Source organism: Nycticebus coucang, chromosome 12, assembly GCF_027406575.1.
Source record: "Nycticebus coucang isolate mNycCou1 chromosome 12, mNycCou1.pri, whole genome shotgun sequence".
In the NCBI taxonomy this organism is placed as follows: Eukaryota; Metazoa; Chordata; class Mammalia; order Primates; family Lorisidae; genus Nycticebus; species Nycticebus coucang.
Genome location: NC_069791.1, coordinates 61,319,647 through 61,343,010, shown reverse-complemented (window position 1 = coordinate 61,343,010; position 23,364 = coordinate 61,319,647).

Here is a 23,364-nt window from a genome sequence, read left to right as displayed (position 1 = left end):
ATATAAAGGATTGTTGGCTTTTTTCATGTGGATTAATTTGAGTTCTCTATAGATCCTGGTTATCAAGCTTTTGTCTGACTGAAAATATGCAAATATCCTTTCCCATTGTGTAGGTTGTCTCTTTGCTTTGGTTATTGTGTCCTTGGCTGTACAGAAGCTTTTCAGTTTAATGAAGTCCCATTTGTTTATTTTTGTTGTTGCAATTGCCATGGCAGTCTTCTTCATGAAGTCTTCCCCCAGTGTTATCTTCCAGTGTTTTTCCTATGCTTTCTTGGAGGATTTTTATTGTTTCATGCCTTAAGTTTAAGTCCTTTATCCATCTTGAATCAATTTTTGTGAGTGGGGAAAGGTGTGGGTCCAGTTTCAGTCTTTTACATGTAGACATCCAGTTCTCCCAACACCATTTATTGAATAGGGAGTCTTTCCCCCAAGGTAAGTTCTTGTTTGGTTTATCAAAGATTAGGTGGTTGTAAGATGTTAGTTTCATTTCTTGGTGTTCAATTCGATTCCAAGTGTCTATGTCTCTGTTTTTGTGCCAGTACCATGCTGTCTTGACCACTATGGCTTTGTAGTACAGACTAAAATCTGGTATGCTGATGCCCCCAGCTTTATTTTTGTTACTAAGAACTGCCTTAGCTATACGGGGTTTTTTCCGGTTCCATACAAAACGCAGAATCATTTTTTCAAAATCTTGAAAGTACGATGTAGGTACTTTGATAGGAATGGCATTGAATAGGTAGATTGCTTTGGGAAGTATAGACATTTTAACAATGTTAATTCTTCCCATCCATGAGCATGGTATGTTCTTCCATTTGTTAATATCCTCTGCTATTTCCTTTCTGAGGATTTCATAGTTTTCTTTATAGAGGTCCTTCACCTCCTTCGTTAGGTATATTCCTAGGTATTTCATTTTCTTTGAAACTATGGTGAAGGGAGTTGTGTCCTTAATTAGCTTCTCATCTTGACTGTTTTTGGTGTATACAAAGGCTACTGACTTGTGGACATTGATTTTATATCCTGAAACATTACTGTATTTTTTGATGACTTCTAGGAGTCTTGTGGTTGAGTCTCTGGGGTTCTCTAAGTATAAGATCATGTCGTCAGCAAAGAGGGAGAGTTTGACCTCCTCTGCTCCCATTTGGATTCCCTTTATTTCCTTGTCTTGCCTAATTGTATTGGCTAGAACTTCCAGCACTATGTTGAATAGTAAAGGTGACAGAGGACAACCTTGTCTGGTTCCAGTTCTAAGAGGAAAAGCTTTCAGTTTTACTCCATTCAGTAAAATATTGGCTGTGGGTTTGTCATAGATAGCTTCAATCAGTTTTAGAAATGTGCCACCTATGCCTATACTCTTCAGTGTTCTAATTAGAAAAGGATGCTGGATTTTATCAAATGCTTTTTCTGCATCTATTGAGAGGATCATATGATCTTTATTTTTGCCTCTGTTAATATGGTGGATAACGTTTATGGACTTGCGTATGTTAAACCAGCCTTGCATCCCTGGGATGAAGCCTACTTGATCATGATGAATGACTTTTTTGATGATAAGCTGTAATCTATTGGCTAGGATTTTGTTGAGAATTTTTCCATCTATATTCATGAGTGAGATTGGTCTGAAATTCTCCTTTTTGCTTGGGTCTTTTCCTGGTTTTGGTATCAGGGTGATGTTTGCTTCATAGAATGTGTTGGGGAAGATTCCTTCTTCCTCAGTTTTTTGGAATAATTTCTGCAGTACAGGAATAAGCTCTTCCTTGAAGGTTTGATAGAATTCTGGAGTGAAGCCATCTGGACCAGGGCATTTTTTAGTTGGAAGCTTTTTTATTGTTTCTTTGATCTCAGTGCTTGAAATTGGTCTGTTCAGGAGGTCTATTTCTTCCTGGCTAAGTCTAGGGAGAGGGTGTGATTCCAAATATTGATCCATTTCCTTCACATTGTCAAATTTCTGGGCATAGAGTTTCTGGTAGTATTCAGAGATGATCTCTTGTATCTCTGTGGGATCAGTTGTTATTTCCCCTTTATCGTTTCTGATTGAGGTTATTAGAGATTTTACTTTTCTATTTCTAGTTAGTCTGGCCAATGGTTTATCTATTTTATTTATTTTTTCAAAAAACCAACTCCTTGTTTCATTAATTTTCTGAATGATTCTTTTGTTTTCAATTTCATTGATCTCTGATTTGATTTTGGAGATTTCTTTTCTTCTACTGAGTTTAGGCTTAGATTGTTCTTCTTTTTCCAATTCCATAAGATCTCTTGTGAGATTGTTGATGTGCTCTCTTTCTGTTTTTCGAATGTAGGCATCTAAAGCGATGAATTTTCCTCTCAAAACTGCTTTTGCAGTATCCCACAGGTTTTGGTAGCTTGTGTCTTCATTGTTGTTATGCTCAAGGAAGTAAATGATTTCCTGTTTTATTTCTTCCTGCACCCATCTGTTATTCAACAGAAGATTGTTTAATTTCCATGCCTTTGGGTGGGGTCGAGCATTTTTGTTAGAGTTGAGTTCCACCTTTAGTGCCTTATGGTCTGAAAAGATACAAGGTAAAATTTCAATTCTTTTGATTCTGTTGATATTTGTTTTGTGTCCCAGGATATGATCAATTTTGGAGAATGTTCCATGGGGTGATGAGAAGAATGTATATTCTTTATCTTTGGGGTGGAGTGTTCTATATACGTCTATCAAGCATAATTGTTCTAGGGTCTCATTTAAATCTCTTACATCTTTGTTTAATTTCTGTTTAGAGGATCTGTCCAGCTCCGTAACAGGTGTGTTAAAGTCCCCTGTTATGATGGTATTATCAGATATCATATTGCTCAGACTGAGTAAGGTCTGCTTCAAGAATCTGGGAGCATTTAAATTGGGTGCATAAATATTTAGAATTGAAATGTCTTCTTGTTGTAGTTTTCCCTTGACCAATATAAAGTGACCATCTTTGTCTTTTTTGACTTTAGTTACTTTAAATCCACATGTATCTGAAAATAAGATTGCAACTCCTCTTTTCTTCTGAATTCCGTTTGCCTGAAAAATTGTCTTCCAACCCTTGACTCGGAGCTTTAATTTGTCTTTTGAAGCCAAGTGTGTTTCTTGCAGACAGCAAATGGATGGCTTGTGTTTTTTAATCCAGTCAGCCAAACTATGTCTCTTCAGTGGGGAATTCAAGCCATTAACATTTATTGAGATAATTGATAAGTGTGGTAGTATTCTATTCATCTTATTTGGTGAGAGTCCATTGCTTAGTTTTATCTTTTGCATCAGTGTGGAGGTTAGGTTCTGTCCTTTGATTTCTGAGTTCTTACTTTGCTGCTGATCCATTGTGGTGGTCAGTGTGCAGAACAGGTTGAAGTATTTCCTGTAGAGCTGGTCTTGTTGTGGCAAATTTCCTCAATGTTTGTATATCCGTAAATGATTTGATTTCTCCGTCAATTTTGAAGCTTAGCTTAGCAGGGTACAGAATTCTGGGCTGAAAATTGTTCTGTTTAAGTAGATTAAAGGTAGATGACCATTGTCTTCTTGCTTAGAAAGTTTCATTAGAGAAGTCTGCAGTAACTCTGATGGATTTGCCCCTGTAGGTCAACTGGCGCTTACTCCTGGCAGCTTGCAGAATCTTTTCTTTTGTCTTGACTTTGGACAGGTTCATCACAATGTTTCTTGGAGAAGCTCGGTTAGAGTTGAGGCGACCCGGGGTCCGATATCCCTCTGAAAGCAGTGTGTCAGAATCTTTGGTGATGTTTGGGAAATTTTCTTTTATAATATTCTCTAGTATGGCTTCCATTCCTCTGGGGCATTCTTCTTCCCCTTCTGGAATTCCTATAACTCGTATGTTGGAACGCTTCATAAAGTCCCATAATTCTGGCAGTGAACATTCTGCTTTCTCTCTCTTCTTTTCTGCCTCTTTTACTGTCTGAGTTATCTCAAGAACTTTGTCTTCTACCTCTGAAATTCTTTCTTCTGCATGGTCTAACCTGTTGCTGATACTTTCCATTGCATCTTTAAGTTCCCTAATTGACTGTTTCAGTTCCTTCAGGTCTGCTATATCCTTTTTATATTCTTCATATCGTTCATCTCTGATTTGATTATGTTTTTGGATTTCCTTTTGGTTATTTTCCACTTTATTAGCAATTTCCTTCATTGTTTCCATCATTTCTTTCATTGTTTTCAACATGTGTATTCTAAATTCCCTTTCTGTCATTCCTAACATTTCTATACTGGTGGAATCATCTGCAGTAGCTTCCTCATGGTCCCTTGGTGGGGTTGTTCTAGACTGGTTCTTCATGTTGCCTGGAGTTTTCTGCTGATTCTTCCTCATGAGTGATTTCTTTTATCTGTTTCCTTGCCCTTATTTTCCTTTCACTTCCTCTTGCTCTTTAAGTTCTTGTGCCTGTGGACTAAGGGTTACAGGACCAGAAGGGTGAGAAGGTTGAAGAGCAAAAAAAAGAGGGATGAAAGAAAGGAGGACCGAGTGATAAGAAAAAAAGAAAGATAGAGAAAGGAGAGGGGGTGGGTATAAGGAATATTGACAAAAAGAAGAGAGGCACAGAAAGAGGGAGACAGGGCAATATAGGTGTACAGTAGGGTACTTTGACACAACCTTAAAAAAACCCCACCTTCTGGGGGTGCCCAGTTGCGTGGTTCCCTTGAGGTCAGCAGCTCTTTGCTAACCTGATCAGACACAGTACCCCACCTCCACCAAGTAGAGAGGAAAGACAAAAATGCTATAAATCAAACCAAAAGAAGCAAACAGAAAACTTTACGGGGATAAAATTGGGTGAAAAACCAAATTATATCGGTAGAAACACTAGCAAAAATGAAGTTGAAGTTATTAAAAAAGGCAGCAATGGGAAATTATAATTAAACTAGGAAAATTGAGAAAGAAAAAGGGATCTGTGTGGAAAAGATTGAAATTAAAAAAACAAAAGAACATCAGCAACGTCAAAATAAACAAACAAAAAAACAACCAAACAAAAAAAAGAAAAAAATACACAACCAAAAACAAAGCAGTTTGTATATGTTATTGAATATTGTCTGGGCAACACGTGGTCTTCTGGGGTATGAGATGTTAGTCACAGTTCTGATACGACTGGAGGCTGCTGATTTCTCAAACCCCAGCAGGTAGACACCCTAAATCTCTCTTCAGCCTACTTAAAAGGCACTTTGAACTTGTAAACTTGCTGAGCAGAAGCTTTCCCAGCTTTCTCACTGGAATCGCTGCTGAAGTGGCTATCCACTTACCCTGTGTGCCAAAACTGGTCTCACTCTGCCCCTGAGGGTTAGGGCTGCAAGGCGGCTCAGACCCCACCCTTAGGCTACTTGGTTGCTGGGTTACCAGCTCCCACCCTTTTCTAGCTCTGCGACCCTGAGGGCGGAGCTTGCCGGGGCAGATCACTGACAATGGATCCGTGTGACCCACCGCCAAACACTATTAGCTCTGTCTGGCTGAGCGGCTCAGACTGGGGCCCTAGACAACGGCCAAAGTTCTCCGCACTCCCACTCAGGCCTTCCCCAAGGCAGTTCAACTCAGTGCCAAGTCCAAGGACATCAAAACAGTTCACAGGTAAGGCCTTTCTGGTTTGCAGTCTTGCTGCTACTGAACTTATAGTTGTGGGCGGGTTTAGACGGATAGAACACACGCGACCACTTGCCGGTTTTCCACGGTTTTAGTCCTCCTCTTGGGGTCCAGAAGTCTCTTGCTGACTCCCTGTATCCTCATAGGAGTGATGATAGGCAGTTCCCACCAGCCAGAGATGCCTGGAGTCCTATCTCCCCAGACTCACGGTGCCCAGATGCAAGGAAGCTGTTACTCGGCTGCCATCTTGCTCCGCCTTCGCCGGGTATCGCAAGGCAAAGGTTAAAATCACACCCGCAGGCCATCAGTTTGGTTAAGGGATCTTGAACATGTGTATATTGTGGCTTGTCTCTGATTAACAGACTTCCTTATCTTTTTTTTTTTTTTTTGTAGTTTTTGGCTGGGCCTGGGTTTGAACCCACCACCTCCGGTATATGGGGCCAGCGCCCTACCCCTTTGAGCCACAGGCACTGCCCTTGACTTCCTTATCTTAATTTACAACATTCTGAGTCTTTAGATAATGCTTCATTTTTTTAACCATTTAAAAATCAAAAGAATTTTGGAACCTAACTATAACCTGTAAGCCCCCCCACCTTTGAGATATCCCATCTGTTCTGACAAAACTCATAGAGTCAAATAGAGGGATCCACCCAAATAAAACATACCTGCCCAAATAGTATGTGTCCACCCCAAACCTTCCCAGGAAGTCCCATCTGGGAAAGGTGAATTGGCCAACCTCCACCCTTCCGACCTTTAAACCACCACCCCCCATCCACCATTACTGAGGGACTGCCTTCCTTCTCCAGCTCAGCTCACCCACACCTGGGTGGAAAGAAAGGCCAGTGCTGCCCACACAGAACCTGGACTCCCTTTCCTTTTTTTTTTTTTCACGGTTCAGAATAATCTTTAATTTTCAGTCGTTGACCTCTCACAAACCAAGGTACACCTTCCATCATGTTACCTGCCATTCCCATCTCCCTAAAAAAGCATAAAATCAAACTGTAACCCAACCACCTCAGGACCATTTACTCAAGGCTTCTTGATCGTGGCTCCCTGAGCCATTGGTTACGTATACTGGGCTCAGAACCAACCTTTCTAAATGATTTTACAGAGTTTGGGCTTAACAGTACAAGGACCACTGCAATGGGGTCTTGCAGTGAGGGGAAGGGGGGACATTAGGCTCAATTCTGAATACACCATGGGCAAGTGAGTGGATTTTATAGCCAAGAAGCAGGTGTGGGGTGAGAGGATGTAAAATTACTAAGAGTAAAGTTACATTGGAATAGGTAAAATGTTATTGTTTCAGAAATCGTAAGCAATTTCTGGAAATTTGTCAGTGTCCTATCGATGATCCTGGTATAATGTTACCAGTCATAATTCTAGTTGTTATTTTAAAAGTTGTATGCCACAGAAACAACCAAATTTCCTGTCAATTGTGTTATAATTAACTCTCATTAGATCCTTAACGGGGGACATTGTACACCTTTTGTCATTCACAGATACATATCACTTCACTCTGATGCCTGGCCAACAGCTCCTGCAATCAGCTACAGGCCACAATGCGGTCTCCAGCCAAGGAGAGCATCTGAGACCCTTGGAATGGCTATGCAGGCTCTCTGGGTACAGGCTTCTGATGACCTTGCTTAAATAACTTTAAGGCCATACTGCTGGACTGGGTAAGGGTCTCCAGAACTTTTGTTAAGAAGCTGATGGGTTCATAAAACTGCTAACCCAGGATCAAGCGAGACCAGAATTGATTACTCAGTTTCTCTCTTTGGCTTCTTCTTGTCATGTGCTCTCTGCACACATCCACTCCCATGCCACTTTCCGTCATGAGCTAAAATAGCCTGAGGTCCTCACCAGATGCAGATGCCTGAACTTGAAAGCTCCAGCCCCTAGAATTGTGAGACAAATAAACCTCTTTTCTTCATAAATTACCCAGCCTCAGGTATTCTGTTATAGCTACACATGTGATAAATCTCATTGAAGGTATAGGGCAAATGGGGCTCCCCACACCCAGCCTTCTTTTCTAAAGAATTTTGTCTCTTATTGGTATTTACCACTCTGGAGTTTCACCCTTTGAACTGTTGCTTCCTTTGGCCAGGGGAACAGCCCCCTGCTGACAACCTCCAGGGTACTGACACCAGGCCAAAATAGGGCAAAGGCACTACAGAATTCCCTTCCTAAATCTGGTGCATTTTAGGATGGGAAAGTGGAACTCTCTTTACCCCTTTGACTTCAGGAGTGTTCAGGAAAAAAACAGGCCAACTGAGACTATCGCAACAACTATTATTATACACAGCATCCACTAGATATTCATTGGTTTCTTACTAATCAAAATAATTCACCCGAGTTTGTTTTAGTTTCTACTATTTGTACAAATTATTTGGGTGGCACCTGTGGCTCGAGGAGTAGGGCACTGGCCCCATATACTGGAGGTGGCGGGTTCAAACCCCGCCCCAGCCAAAAACTGCAACCAAAAAAAAAAAAATTATTTCAACTCAATTATGAAAAATATTGAGAACGAAGTGTGTGATGCTTACAGATTCATGTCAGGTAACAACAGTAACATATGTTCTCAAGTTTCTGTTTGCAAAATGGCTATGCCTATTTCACCAAACATCTTGTTTTAATGCCTATAGGCGTTGTTTGCAGTCAAAAGGCTAATTTTTCTGATTTCTCTGTTCTTTTTTTATTGTAAGTCCTTGTCACATTATACTTTAGGGATTATCTTTGATGAGTAACTCCAAGATCTGCTAGTGAGTTCCTCATACTCCTGGAATAATGTCCTGGGGAGCTCTGACCACACATGGCACAGACATGCCTCAAGTACATTCTTAGTCTAGGCCTTGGCCACACATGCAAATGGCTGGATGGGCTGAAGAGGAAGATGTCAGGCCCAGGCCTTTGACCATGCTGATGAGAAAGATGGCCTCAGTGACAAGGCTTCCCATTTGCCTAGTGCCTACTCCTGGCTGACACTTTGCAGCAGCCTTCACATTTACTAACATAGTTCTCACAGAATCCCTAATTTGGGTCCTGTGGCTATTATCCATCTCATAAAGATGAGATTGCTGAGGCACAGAGGGGTTAAGTCATGTGCCCACAGTCACACAGCAGGCAAACAGAAGTCTCAGGCATAGACCGTGTGCTCTTTGGGGTCTGAGCACTGAGCCCTCATACTGTGCTCTCCTTGAATACTCACATAGCACCTCTGTTCACCAGCCCATCTTCTGTTTAAGTGAATCCTTTTAACCTAGAGTATTATCCCTGATTACAGATGAGGAAACCAAGGCAAAGAAGTTAGAAGTCATACAACTAGTAAGTGCGGTTCTGAGAGCCACCTGCAGAGTCCGAATGCAGGCCTGAGTGCTCTAATACACTCTCCAAAGCTCTCACATGCCCTCACATGCTGTAAGCCCTCTCACGCACGCTCCTGTGTTTTCACATGCGCTCATTCCCTCCCATACAGTCTTCTATGCTTTCAGCATATGTTGTCATATGCTCTCAGATGCTCTCACGTGCTCTTGTACGGCCTTATATGCTCTCAGACATCTCAGACACTGTTATACGCTCTCCTATGCTGTCATATGTTTTTACACACTCTCACATGGCCACAACGTGCTCATATGAGCTCATACATGTTCATACAAGCTCACGGGCTCTCATACGTGCGCGTACTCTCTCATATGTGCTCATATGCACATACGCTCTCATACACGCTCACACACGCTCATACACACTCATACACGCTCACACACGCTCATACTTGAACATATGCCCTTATATCTTCTCATACGCTCTCATACACCTTCATACACACATGATCTCATGCACTCCCATATACACTCATACACGCTCATACGCTGTCATCAGATCTAATATGCTCTCCTAGGCTCTCATATGCCTGACAGAGTGGAGCTTCCCCGCCCCTACATGCTGACACCAGGTTTCCCACTGTCACAGCTCTTCCTCTAGAAGGGAGCTTCTCATTTGAAATCAAATCTCTTGTGATGGGGTGTGGGAAAGGAAGAAGGGAGAATATTCCAACCTGGCTTAGTCTGAACTAGAGAGAGGATAGATTGTGGCAGTGACGACCCAGATATTGGGGTTGTGAGAAGCTGCCTGTGTAAACACTTGGTGCATAATATGCGTGCCATAAGTGCACTCCCTCATAGCCTCATTGGCTGGCTCACTATGTAGGCTTCATCCAGTCCTGAAGGTGAGGCCTATGAGCAGTGGTCCTGCAGATGAGTGGGCTTTGCCCGGCGGGAGCAGGGGCCTCGCTCCCCTAGAAGCCTGGGAGGGTGTCTGCTGTCCTGCCCTTGGGGTCCACAGATGTAAGATTGGGACAAAAGACATGTCTGTGACCTAGCCAGGGAAGGTGGTGGATGGAAAGGCCTCCTGGGCAAATTTGACCTAGCCAGGAAAGGTGGTAGATGGGAAGGCCTCCTGGGCAAACTTGATCAGGGCAGCCTAAGGTGTCCTCCCTTCCCTCTGGGTCAGCAAGCACTGGAATCATGTAGAACATTCCAGAGCCATTTACAAGTGGCAATAAAGGCAATGCCAACAGTGAAGGCACAATGATCTTTTCCTTCAGAGGAGTCTAAGGAGGAGGAGGAGGCAGCAGCTAGGAGTTCCTTCTGACCGCTAAAGACTATGAACATAACCGTCCCATTTATGAGAAGCCCTGCTGTCAGCATCACTTGAGCATTTTAATTTATGGTGCTCACACACACCCATTCACACTCCTCTGTAACTCATCAAAGAAATAAGATCGTTTTCTAGGAAGAGAGATGGGAGCAGGATCAAAGCTCTTAGGATTTCTGGATGTAAACCCTCTCACTCCCTTGCAAATGCCAGGTGTCAGATGATGAGATAGCTCTGAGATTTTGAAACATTCAAATGTACATGAACAGCTGCAGTCTCCACTGGCTATCAGAGGATAGGAACCCCAGACCTACAGATGATGAGATGAAAGCTGTCCTAAGACCCCCTGCCCCTGTACCAGGCAGGGCCTGGAACATTTCTGCCAGCCCATGCGCATGCAATTGACAGCAGCTCCCCTGAGAATGATGCTTAGTGCACATGTGCAGCCTGGCTTGGCTGTGGCCTCAAGTGAAGACGGCCCTTCTGTGCCTGTACAGCCCCTGCATTTCCTCCCTCAAGCCAAGTCCCTATGTCCAGGGGAACAAAGACTACTCTCGCTCACAGTCACATGCCCTGAGCCCACCACAGCCATATGGTCACTGCTTGGTAAGCTTTGTAGGGTATTTGAACACTTGATTTAATGAATGGATTAGCAATGCAATACTCAAGAAATGATGACAATGATAATGGTAGCAGCTGTCAATTACTCTGAGCCAGGTACCAGGCTTAGAACTTTCTATGGATTATCTCATTAGATTCTTATAAAAAATCCACTGAGGTGAGTGCCATTTTTTTTTTTTTTTGCAGTTCTTGGCCAGGGCTGGGTTTGAACCCGCCACCTCCGGCATATGGGGCCGGCACCCTACTCCTTTGAGCCACAGGTGCCGCCTGGTGGATGCTATTTTTATCCCCCATTTTACAGATGAGGAAACTGAGGCTCAGAAATTGGGTCATCCTTTGGCATCCTGGCTCACAGCAACCTCAAACCCCTGGGCTCAAGTGATCTTCTTGCCTCAGCCTCTTGAGTAGCTGGGACTATAGTTGCCTGCAGCAGCATCCAGTTAATTTTTCTATTTTTTTTTTTTTTTTGTAGAGACAGAGTCTCACTTTATGGTCCTTGGTAGAGTGCCGTGGCATCACACAGCTCACAGCAACCTCCAACTCCTGGGCTTAGGTGATTCTCTTGCCTCAGCCTCCCGAGCAGCTGGGACTACAGGCACCTGCCACAACGCCCGGCTATTTTTTATTTTTTGTTGCAGTTTTGGCTGGGGCTGGGTTTGAACCCGCCACCCTCGGCATATGGGTCCGGCTCCCTACTCACTGAGCCACAGGCGCCACCCTAATTTTTCTATTTTTAATAAAAACAAGGTCTCACTCTTGCTCAGGCTGGTCTCAAACTCCTGAGCTCAAGGAATCTTCCTACCTCAGCTTTCCAGAGTGCTGGGATTACAGGTGTGAGCCACCACGTCCAGCCTGGGTCACCCCTTTAGATCGGGGGTCCTCAAACTGCAGCCCGCAGGCCACATGAGGCGGTGTGATTGTACTTGTTCCCATTTTGTTTTTTTTTTTACTTCAAAATAAGATATGTGCAGTGTGCATAGGAATTTGTTCATAGTTTTGTTTTGTTTTTTTAAACTGTAGTCCGGCCCTCCAACGGGCTGAAGGACAGTGAATTGGCCCCCTGTTTAAAAGAGGACGCCTGCTTTAGATGAATGAATGGATGACAAAGCTGGCCTTCTTTGCCACAGAGACCACACAGGGCACAGCCCCTGCTCATTTGGTATTTCTCTGAGCTTCCTGAGAAGCCAGTGGGGAAGTTGACTGGGCAGCCCAAGGAGTATGCAGCTTTTTAGTCTACGAAGGGCCCTGCAGGAGCAGAAACCACACCCCACACTTTCAACCAGCACCTACCTTGGCATTTAGCATTCTAACCTCCCCTGTTTTTAGACAGAGTTTGTGGCAGGAGGTGGGGTAGTGGGATGTGAGGGGTTATTCCAGTAACCAAACACGTCTCCGTACCAGTGCACACCGGCTCCATTTAAGTACATCTAAGTTCAGGTGTTGTTAGTTCTCTGTCTCATCTTCCTTGGCCAGCAGCGCATTTTGTTGCTCTGACACTGCTAGGGTTGGGAGGCCAGTCCTGGGGGTTAATCTCAACTTGGAAGCGTCAGGAGAATGTGGGAGGAGCCACGGAAGGGTGCTCTGTAGGGTGGCCTCAGCTACCAGCCAAATCACTGGGGTTTGATTTGCTGCTGCCTAAGTTCTGACTCATTTTCTGAAAAACTTATTTGTTGTAAGGGGAGGGCTGCCTTCGATACTAACTCAGATTTTCAGAAATGTCTAATTTGATTTGATGTCGACTAATGTAGTATGATCAGAACTCATTTGATGACGCTAAAATAGCAAATGTCAGGAACCATTTCCAAAATGCCCACATGTCGCCAGTAGAGAGGTATCCTAGGGTCAGACAGGACTGCATTAGGAGGCCTCTTCTCTAGCTGCACCTCCTTACAAACTGTGAAAAGATCTGGCTTGCAGTCTGCAGGGACTGCCGAGGCCCTCGTCCTCAGAGTGAGAGGGGCAGCAGCTCAAGTTACACCTGGCTAGCACGAACAGAGACACCGAGGCAAGTCTCTGTTCCTGTGGGGGCTTGGCATTCGTACCTCCAAGGTCAAGCAGAAGACCCCATGCCCAGGCCATGTTCCCAGGGAAATCTCTCGGTGTGAAAATGTTACACCTCCTCTAAATTTGGGGGTGCATGTTTAATTTCCAAATAATCTAATAAAATTATCCGACTTGGTATTCACAGAAGCTAATGAGTTAAGTAGCCTCTTAATTCTCAGGCCAGGTTTGCAGCAGATGCCAGCAGAGTTCCCAGCCACAGGATCATCTGGTCACTTTCCTCTGGGTGCTTTCCCCCTGATCATTGGTATTTTTTATTTTTTTATTTTTATTTATTTATTTTTTTTTTTTGTAGAGACAGAGTCTCACTTTACCGCCCTTGGTAGAGTGCCATGAAGTCACAGGACTCACAGCAACCTCTAGCTCTTGGGCTTAGGCGATTCTCTTGCCTCAGCCTCCCGAACAGCTGGGACTACAGTTTTAATTTTTTTAAGCAATGATTATGGGCCGGGTGCATTGGCTCACACCTATAATCCTAGCACTCTGGGAGGCCTAGGCAGGTGGATTGTTTGAACTCAGGAGTTTGAGACTAGCCTGAGCAAGAGCAAAATGCCATCTCTACTAAAAATAGAAAAAGTAGCCCAGCATGGTGGTAGGCGCCTGTAGTCCCAACTACTCAAGAGGCTGAGGCAGGAGGATTCTCAAGTGCAAGAGTTTGAGGCTGCTGTGAGCTACAATGTGGCATGGCACTCTACCCAGAGCTACGTGTCTCTAAATAAATAAATAAATAACAGGATTTGTGTTTTGTGATAAGAGGAATGAGGCTTGTAAAAATGTTCAAACTTGGGGCCAAGTGTGATGGCTCACACCTGTAATCCTAGCACTCTAGGAGGATGAGGCAGGAGGATCACCTGAGCTCAGGAGTTTGAGACCAGCAAGAGCGAGACTCTGTCTCTAATAAAAATGGAAAAATTAGCCAGGCATGGTGGCACTTGCCTGTAGTCCTAGCTACTCAGGAGGCTGAGGCAAAAGGATCACTTGAGCCCAAGAGTTTGAGGTTGCTGTGAGCTTTGCCCACTGAACCCTAGCCTGGGCAAACAACAACAAAAAGTTCAAACTTGTGCCCTAACATTTAGAAGCGTGCTGGGGGGCAAATCTTGAGGAACACGGGATTAAAATTACTTCCCACCCCAGCTGCTCGGGAGGCTGAGGCAAGAGAATCGCGTAAGCCCAAGAGTTAGAGGTTGCTGTGAGCCGTGTGACGTCATGGCACTCTACCCGAGGGTGGTACAGTGAGACTCTGTCTTTACAAAAAAAAAAAAAAATTACTTCCCACCCAAGTGGAGATCACACGTTTATTGTTTAGTAGGAGAACTGGGGCTGAAGGTTACCAAGGAAAACTGACCGAGAGAGCAGAGGGAAAGTTAGGGGCTCCCCAACCTTTGGGCACCCTCAAACATGGGGATTCCTTCCCAGACTCACATTCTCCTAGTAGACAGTGTGTATTAGCTCATCCTAGGACACCTCAAGACCTGATGTTCCCCGAAGTAGAGCTAGTCTCTACAAAAACCCTACTTTCAGCTCTTACTTTTGATTTTTTTTTTTTTTTTTTTTTTGGCCGGGGCTGGGTTTGAACCTGCCACCCTCGGCATATGGGGCTGGCGCCCTACTCCTTGAGCCACAGGCGCCACCCTTCTTTCAGCTCTTATTAATGTTACTTATTGTCCAAAGCTGCCAAGGAGCCTAGAGAAGGATGAAGGAAGGGCTCTCAGTCCAGGATCCATTTCTGTTGATGGTGTCCAAAGATGCCCACATCTACTTTACAGCTGAGGAAGCTGAAATTGAGGTTGAATGACTGATCAACATTAAGAGGCCCAGCAGAGGCTATGGGGTCCCACGAATCCTCAGCATCTTCGGGAGACTTCTCACCTCTCACAGTCCTGCTTCCTCCTTGGTGGTTGGATTATTCTGATTTAAAAATAGTCACAGCCCCCTCCTTCAAACCTTACTGGCATGGGGTGAGGGGGAAGTGCCCCACAAATCCTGGAGTCATCACCCCCTCTCGTGTGAGTGGTGGACAGGAACACAGTCAGTGAGATCAGAGAGACCTGGGTTTCAATCCTGCTTGGCCAGATTCTAGGACATTATCCTCAGCCTTAGAGTCCCAAACCATAAAAAGGGGGAACAAATACCTCCATTAAAAGAAGGCTGAGGTTTTAAGGATCATGCCCACAGCATGGTGTAGACCTCTGTAGGACAGTAGCCATAGACAGGCCCAGCAAGAATTCTACCCCATCTCCAAGCTGCTTGTGAGCCTTCCCCACCCCATATAGCATGTTCGCACCACCTGACTAGCACTAAGCTAAGCCTACTACTCATCCTTCTTTCAACACATGAGAGACTAGAGCCCCAGGACTTGTGGTAACTTCTCTATATCAGGGGCCAGCATGGACTTCCACTTGTAGTGATAGCCCTAGCCTCCACCGAGGGACTAAACTACAGCCTCGAAGGACTCCCTTTACCAAGTCCCAGCTCTTCCTGGCCTAAAACCAGGCACCTTCAAATGTAGCCTATGGTCTCCGAGGCCCTCAATCCTCTAAACAGCCACACACCCAGCTGATGATGATCAGGACTCCTGTGGGCCCCCTGGTGGTAACTGTCATTGCCCCCCTACTTTCTTCCCCGACACTGTCCCCAAACCTGCCTAGCAGAGGGGGTCCCGTACAGCTTGCAAAGTGCCCTGAGCACCAGCAACCCCCTAGAGAAACACACGGGATTCTCAGGCGGGATTTTGTTTTTGCATAGCACAACTGGAAAGGTGTGTACACGCTTCACATTTTCCCACCTGCAAACTGTGTGTGCTTCTTTGTGTGTCTCTGTGTAATTCTGATACACAGTAAAATAAATTTAAGTGAAAACATGATTGAATTCAAATATATTCATAAATAATAAAATTCACAATTAATTCGAAAATCAAATACAGTAATAAAATAAATCATAGTAACAATGGCAAACACTGAAGAGGCTGTTTCTGAGGACTGACGTGAAAGACATGACAGTTGAAGGTCACATCCAGGTGATGCCGTGGAGCACCCATCGTATCTGGCTAAGCAGACACACAAAACCCAGTGAAGAGCCGAGTGCAAAGTGGGGCTGGTATGAGGACAGGATGTGCTGACTCATGTCCTCCAGCAGCTTTCAATGCAGCTCCAGAGACCTTGACCCAGAAGTAGAAGCAGTCTGGCCCCCTCCATTTGAGGAGCTCATGCTCTGTAGTTACTACTGATGCTAAAAGGCAGAGACAGGAAAGCCACTAACCACAGAGAAGGTAGGTGGGGGCCCGAGACTGGGGCCCTCCCTGCTTTCTGCAAGGTGAGCCAGAGGCAGGGGAGGGTGATCACCAAGTCCACCCAGTCAGGCAATCCTGGCCACTGTGGCTTCCAAGAGTCACTTGTCTGCTGGGTTATTTGGTTAAAGGTAACAGAACCTGCCTCTGGCTAGTCAAGTGAAGAACAATATTCAAAGGATGTGAGCAGTTCACAGAATTGAAGGACAAGGTGGCCACTGGAGCTCAGCCAGGCAGAAGTGTAGGGGTCAGAGGTGGGAGAGCACAGTCCACAGTCACGCGGTCAAGCTCCTACCTCTACACTCATCCAGGTTCCCAGAGAGATCATCTGGTCAGCCAAGTTTAGGCTGTGAGTGCAGGCCTTTTACACCCTTCACTGGGAGGGGTGGTTCAGGGGGGCTTCAGGTGGTTCAAGCAGGCACTATGACCCCTAGAAGGAAGGCAATGGACAGGTGGAAATGTAGATGCTTACAGAAATGCAGAGGGCTGCCTTTGTTTATCACAGTGATCAGACATTATGTTCCTCCAGGACAGTGTCGGTGGGTGTCAAATGGCCCTGATTTTGTCTTCGTTCAGCCTAGCCCAGAGAAGGGCCATTCCACAACTCCATGCCTATCTTCCTGTTCACCTGAGAAGGGCTGTGGGCATACACAAACATGGGCGTTCTTTGGAACCTCGTGGAGAGGGGTTTTGTGGATAGCAAGATGGATACACAGTCATGGCTCTAAGCACTGATATCTCACAGGTAGGCACTCTGTGGACACATTTCTAAAATAAGTTCAACACATCACTGCCTTAAACCACAGGTAGTGTGACCTCAAGTTAACATCTCTTTCTCCCTGTTCACTGCTGCCTGGGTGCTGCCCAGCAAACAACAACTGCCTTCTATCTTCTATTTTCTATAGCTTTAGCCATCACATGGCTGAACTTTTTTTTAGAGACAGAGTCTTACTTTGTCACCCTCCATAGAGTGCTGTGGCATCACAGCTCACAGCAACCTCCAGCTCCTGGGTTTAGGCAATTCTTTTGCCTCAGCCTCCCAAGTAGCTGGGACTACAGGCGCCTGCCACAATGCCCAGCTATTTTTTTGTTGCAGTTTGACCAGGGCTGGGTTCGAACCCACCACCCTCAGTATATGGGGCCGGTATCCTACTCACTGAGCCACAGGCAATGCCCCACATCATATGACTGAACTTTTTAGAACACACTGCCAAGGAGAAGCAGGCTGTGGGTGTGAGGGTGCACTTGTGTGCAAAGTCTCAAGTCTCACTGTGGCCATCCACAAGTATTTTGGAATTTGAAGTATACTAGTGAGGGCTGGCTATCTGGCTGTTACCCTGTCACATGCACAAACATGAGCACCCTGGTTGGGCCTGACTCTTGTTAGCCAAAACAAGATCCGGGGTGGGGGTGGGGACAGCGTGGGCTGCAGTTCTCATATCAGCTAACATTTACTTTCCTGAGGCTAATGAACATGATGGGGAGATGCTGTATGGACCTGACCACGTACTGCGTCTAAGTCAGTGAGGGAAAAGAACTTGGGGTCTGTATGCTGGACTGGACACCTACATAATTCCATGCTCCAAAAAGGACAGGCAGGAAGACTCTCTTTGCACCTGTGCAGTGTAAGTGTGTGATTTCAGAATGAAAGCAGCCCACGCAACTGACCCTTTACCTGGAAAAGAAACATAGAATCAGGTGAAGCAATTTGATATCTAAGATATTAGATATTATCTCAATTATGAACACTAGCCAAGTGTGGTTTTTGGCTGTTAATTCTATGTATAATTAGGTTAAAATTAGGTTTTTTTTTTTTAGGTTAAAAAAAAATATCCAACAGCATGGCATTGACTACACTAAATAATGGAACACCCTGGAACCTTTGCATTCCACACATTGGCACAAAAACATGCTTAGGTAATGATGTTTACTGAAATGAGAAGAATGCAAAAATTGTAGAATAGACCAGAATGGATACATGATTCAGCACACAAGACAGCTCTGGCTTCTCACCATGTGACGTGACAATTGTGGAGCCAGTCTGGGGATGGGCAAAGGATTCTGATGTCAGGCAACAATGGCATCTGAACCAGATTTCCATGGGTAATGCCATCTCCTCCCACTCAGCTTTTGTCCTCAACCCAGAGATCTAACCAGCTTTTTAAATGGGAACCAACCAAGGCCAGGGATGAACAAGAACCTGCCACACAGTGGGTGTCAATAAAGAACTATTGAATGAAAGTTGCTCCCCCTGAGCGGTGCCTGTGGCTCAAGGAGTGGGGCACCAGCCTCATATACCAGAGGTGGCGGGTTCAAACCCGGCCCTGGCCCAAAAAAAAAAAAACAAAACTGCAACAACAAAAAAAAAGAAAGTAAGTTGCTGTCCCTATTTGGAGGCGGGTAAGAGATCTGACACATTTCACTTCCCTTTATAAAATAATTACTGAAAATGTCAGCCCAATAACAAGGCATAAGTTGATTAATTATAGAATTTAACATTTTTATTTTTAAAGGCAGTATAAAAGAGTGTCTTTATAAAGGGTGTACAAAACTTGTCACATTCTTTGTCACACAGATGGACTTGTGTGAAATGTAGCCATTTAATGAAACATTGGCATTTCCCAGACATAAACTCATTAGCAAATGACAATAGGAATCAATGTTCTAGATGTGCACATTTATTTGTATGCTTAATCATGAATATAGACCATCTCTCTAGATGTATAAAAAGATATACAATGTGACATGCCAATTTATTTCTAGAAGTTCATGATCAGGTGGTCAGAGCAAGGGAAGAAGAGAAAAACTTCAAATTATGGTCCTTTAGCTTAGAGACCTTTGTCCTGCATACACAAGGGACATGTTTAGCTGAAATAATGGCATAATGTGGATGAAAACGAAAGAGTAACTTACACTGATCTACCCAGGAACGCTCAATTCAGGTGCTTCAGAGGAAAGCATGAGAACCAAGTGTCTTCAGGGCAGGTGTGCTTCTAGAACAGAGTGGGCACCCTCCAGTAGGAGGAGGCCTGTGGCAGGGGACACGGGGTTGCTCTCCCAGAGACCTGCAGTATGGCCCAGACCCTCCAAGACTTCACTGAGGACCCCCAACCACTGGCACTGGAATAAACTGCTCGAGCCGGATTCCTCTAACTCCTCTCAGGCTGTGTCCTTGGTGCCCTTGGGTGAACTGCAGATCCATTAGGTGTCAGTGGAGTTGGTGATGGCTCCCTACCCTTCCCTGCATGGGTCTTGCATCAGTTTCCCTCTATAGAATAAAGCTCCGTCTTGCCCACAGAGCTCTTCTGAGGCTGACTTTACTGGCAAGCCTGTGGCTCAGACCCAAGAGGAACCAGCTGGGAGGCTCCATGGAGGCATTACTGGTGGTCTCCCCAAATGTTCACTTCTGCTCTACTCCCTATGAGTATCCAGTAGGAATGTTCCTCTTCCTCCTCATGTGTATTGGTGTTTTAATGGGTTCTTCCTGGCTATTAGTTCCCCCAAACAAACTCACATGGAAGTGGGAGATGTGCAAGCCAGGTCTCAGTGCCTGGGGACCTTATGTTTTGCAGCTGTTCCCAGGTAGCAGAAAGCAGATGCAGGGATGGAAGGCTCTGGAGAAGGTATTTTTGCACAAACCCCAGCTTTGCTTCTGCTGACTGTGGCACTAGAGTTCTGAAGCACCGAGGCCCGGCTGTGAATTCATCTGGCTCATTCTGGCTGTTTCTCCCTTCTTGTGCTAGATGGACTGAACGGAGGACGGCAGAAGCGTGACTGACTAAAGCCTGACGTGGTGACAGTCGTGCAGCTGACTCCAGTGGAGATGGAGCCCTGGCCTCGTACAGAAGACAAGCACTGAACAATAGCTATTTATTTCTCACTATTTTAAAATGGTGATCCATTTAGAAATTTCCACATTAATATACTTGAAGGAAAATGTCAACTTGCACATACTTGAATGGGTTTCATACCATCTCCTCAGTCTACACATTGTGCCTTTATCTCATTTCAGCTGTTAATTCTTTTTAGATAAAGCTATTTATTTGCCAAGAAAATTACATTTAAAAGCAGGTTTTAAGACAGAAGAACACAATTTTTTTGGTAAAAAAAAAAAAATTCTGTTTATTAAAGTACGCCCATGGGGGATGGTCTTTCAGCAGGCAGCCTCCTGTCTGGGGAGAGCAGGGAGTAGGGAAGAAGTGGGCGAGCTCGTCACAAAGGGAAAATTACATCAAAATCAGAACAACTTAATATAAGGAAGCAACAGTTTTCCTGTTAATAACCAAATGGCACACGGGTTCTGGACTAAAGTGCTGTGTCAAACAGTGAGAAGTTTCAGCCTCATTCTAGGTGTTTGACTTTTTTAACTTGGTCTTCTTTTGTCTGAGTCAAGAAGAACAGTAGGCTGTTAAAAGGTGTGAAGGTGATTTAAGGGCTCCTGTCAACCAGTGTTTCCAAAATCTGGTAACTAAATGTACTTTTTCTTTTTCCAAGAAGCCAATACTTTGCTTTAAAAAAAAATTTTTTTTCTGGGCGGTGCCTGTGGCTCAGTGAGTAGGGCACTGGCCCCATATACCGAGGGTGGTGGGTTCAAACCCAGTCCCGGTCAAACTGCAATAAAAAAATAGCCAGGCATTGTAGCAGGTGCCTGTAGTCCCACCTACTCGGGAGGCTGAGGCAAAAGAATTGCCTAAGCCCAGGAGTTGCTGTGATGCCACAGCACCCTACCAAGGGTGACAAAGTGAGACTCAGTCTCTAAAAAAAAAAAATTTTTTTTTTTTTTAATTTCAAGCTGTGGGCTAGCAGAAGGTACTGCATATGTCCTGTTAGTAGCCTGTGGTCTCAGTTTCCAGTCATGCCTCCAGCTCATCCTTGCCCAAAGAGCTACATCTGGAGGAAACAGGTTTCTGGCATGAAAGATGACAGAGCAATTAGATTTAAAATTCAACAATTGTAGGGGTTCCCTTTCCTAGGGACATAGTCAAAACCAAGTCACTTAGGTGGTGCCAACATAAACAAGGAAAATCTTAGGTTTAGAAACAATGCAATACTAGTCTGTTCCCAAATATCAGCTATTTCCTAAGAATCAGTTTAAAACTGACTGTGGGTGCTGGGGCGTATCTCAGACCTTGCCTTAAGTGAAGCTCTTATTACTGTGAATGTGATGTTTTTGAGGAAGCATATGAACAAGTACTAATAAATACTTTTTGTTACCTAAACACTTCTGTTTCTTAAGAGTTTAGATTCATCAGGAAAGAAAAACAACTCTACGTTGTTCAGCATTAAATACATACCCCAGAGGGCTGGGTTTCAGTCTGATGTGGGCAAAAAGTTACAAATACTAAAAGTAGAGGCTGCCATGCAGTATGAAGGCCACCATTGGAAAATAAATCTTCCAAGTAATGCTATTACTTTTCATGTTTTGGAATGGGTTTCTTTTTAAAAGAATTTATATTACAATGGAAACAAGTTGAATCATTGACATACACACTTATCCAAACAAATATCAGTTAATTACAATCAGATTCTCACAGGGGAGAATTTTCTTCCAAAAGAAGCAATTTAAATACAAGCAGCAACTCAAAACTAACAAAAAAAGAGCTCTAAAATAGCAAATAATTCCAAGCTATTTTTCTTTTCTTTCTTTCTTTCTTTTTTTTTTTTTTTGGAGACAGGGTCTTCCTCTGCTATCCAGGCTGGAGCAAAATGGCATCATTATAGCTCACTGCCCCATCACACTCCTAGGCTCAAATGATCTTCCTGTTAAGGCTCCGAGGTAGCTGGGACGACAGACACATGCCACCATGCCCAGCTAATGTTATTTTTTGTAGAGTCAGGCTCTCACTATGGTGAAATTGGTTTTAAACTCCTGGCCTCAGGTGATCCTCCTGTCTCAGCCTCCCAAAGTGCTGGGATTACTTACAGATGTGAGCCACCAGGCGCGGCCTCTTACAACACTTTTAATCTTTCACAGCATCTTTACCTTCTTCTGTTTCACTTAAATAGAGTAGGCTACCTTTTTAATACAGTTTATAACAGGTATTGTAAATTCTTCCAGACCAAGTACAGAAAAGTACTTTCTTGGCTGTAAAACAAGATTGTCACTCCTTCCCAAACCAATATTATAAAATAAATGTATCAAAAATAAACGTGAGCCAGGACGACTTAGGCATATTCTAGAAGTTGTGGATTTTGCCCTGGTAACATAATCCTCATGGATACTTGAGAGGTGACTTTAATTCAGATGTGTGTTCCATTTTGTTTTTAAAATATTTGAATTGTTCCGCTGATGGAAATTCTTTTGTTAAAGATGAAAATCTCTCTCCTTCAAGAGCTTCGCATATCTAAAAGTCAATGGGATATCTGTCGCATTCAGAAGGTCAAATCCATCCTGACCTCACCTCTTAGAAGCAAGGATTAACTGTTAACTGCTGGGATGCTCAAGGCTGCCTTAAAGGATCTCACAGCAGCAGAGCCTGGCTGAGAACTAGAATATGGAGTGTCCTTTGAGTGTTATGATCTGGTTATAAGACTTGAGTCAAATGTGTATGTACTTACAAAGACTACACTATTGATTATCCAAAAAGATCCCACCTACGTTAAGGGCAGAAGGCTACCTTATGTGTGGAAAGATGGGTCCATTGATTATTTTTAAATCTAATCTTATTGCAAGATTGTCAATGTGTTCTCCCCAACATATTGCTTCTGACAGAAAGCACAGATCATAGATTTGAATTTTGTTCCCTTCTCCTGGTGAAGGGTAGATTGTCCAAAAGGCAGAAAATAGAATGGGAAGGAGGAGCCGGGATAACCCACAGTAATGAATGAACTAGCAATCTGACCTTGGCAAGGAGCACTAGTAGAACTTTTATGCAGGAGGAAATAAATGCTGCTTAAGCAAAATTCTTGTTAACTTAATTACCAAATTAGCATTTAATTCCATTATTTTTCAGGACATAAAAGCATTAGAAACTATAATAAACTGAGCTTAATTAAGGAATGAGTTAGGCAGAGAGAGGCACCTTGAAAGAAAATAAAAGACTAGAATAGCTAGAAAAATACAAGACTTGGAAAAAGTAAATCCTATTTTTTCCTTTGGTGCTGGTGAAGGACCCATCTACACAATACACTTCTCTTGCCAGAAACCATCAGGAACAAACATTCTGTGTAACAAGACAGTACTTGGAC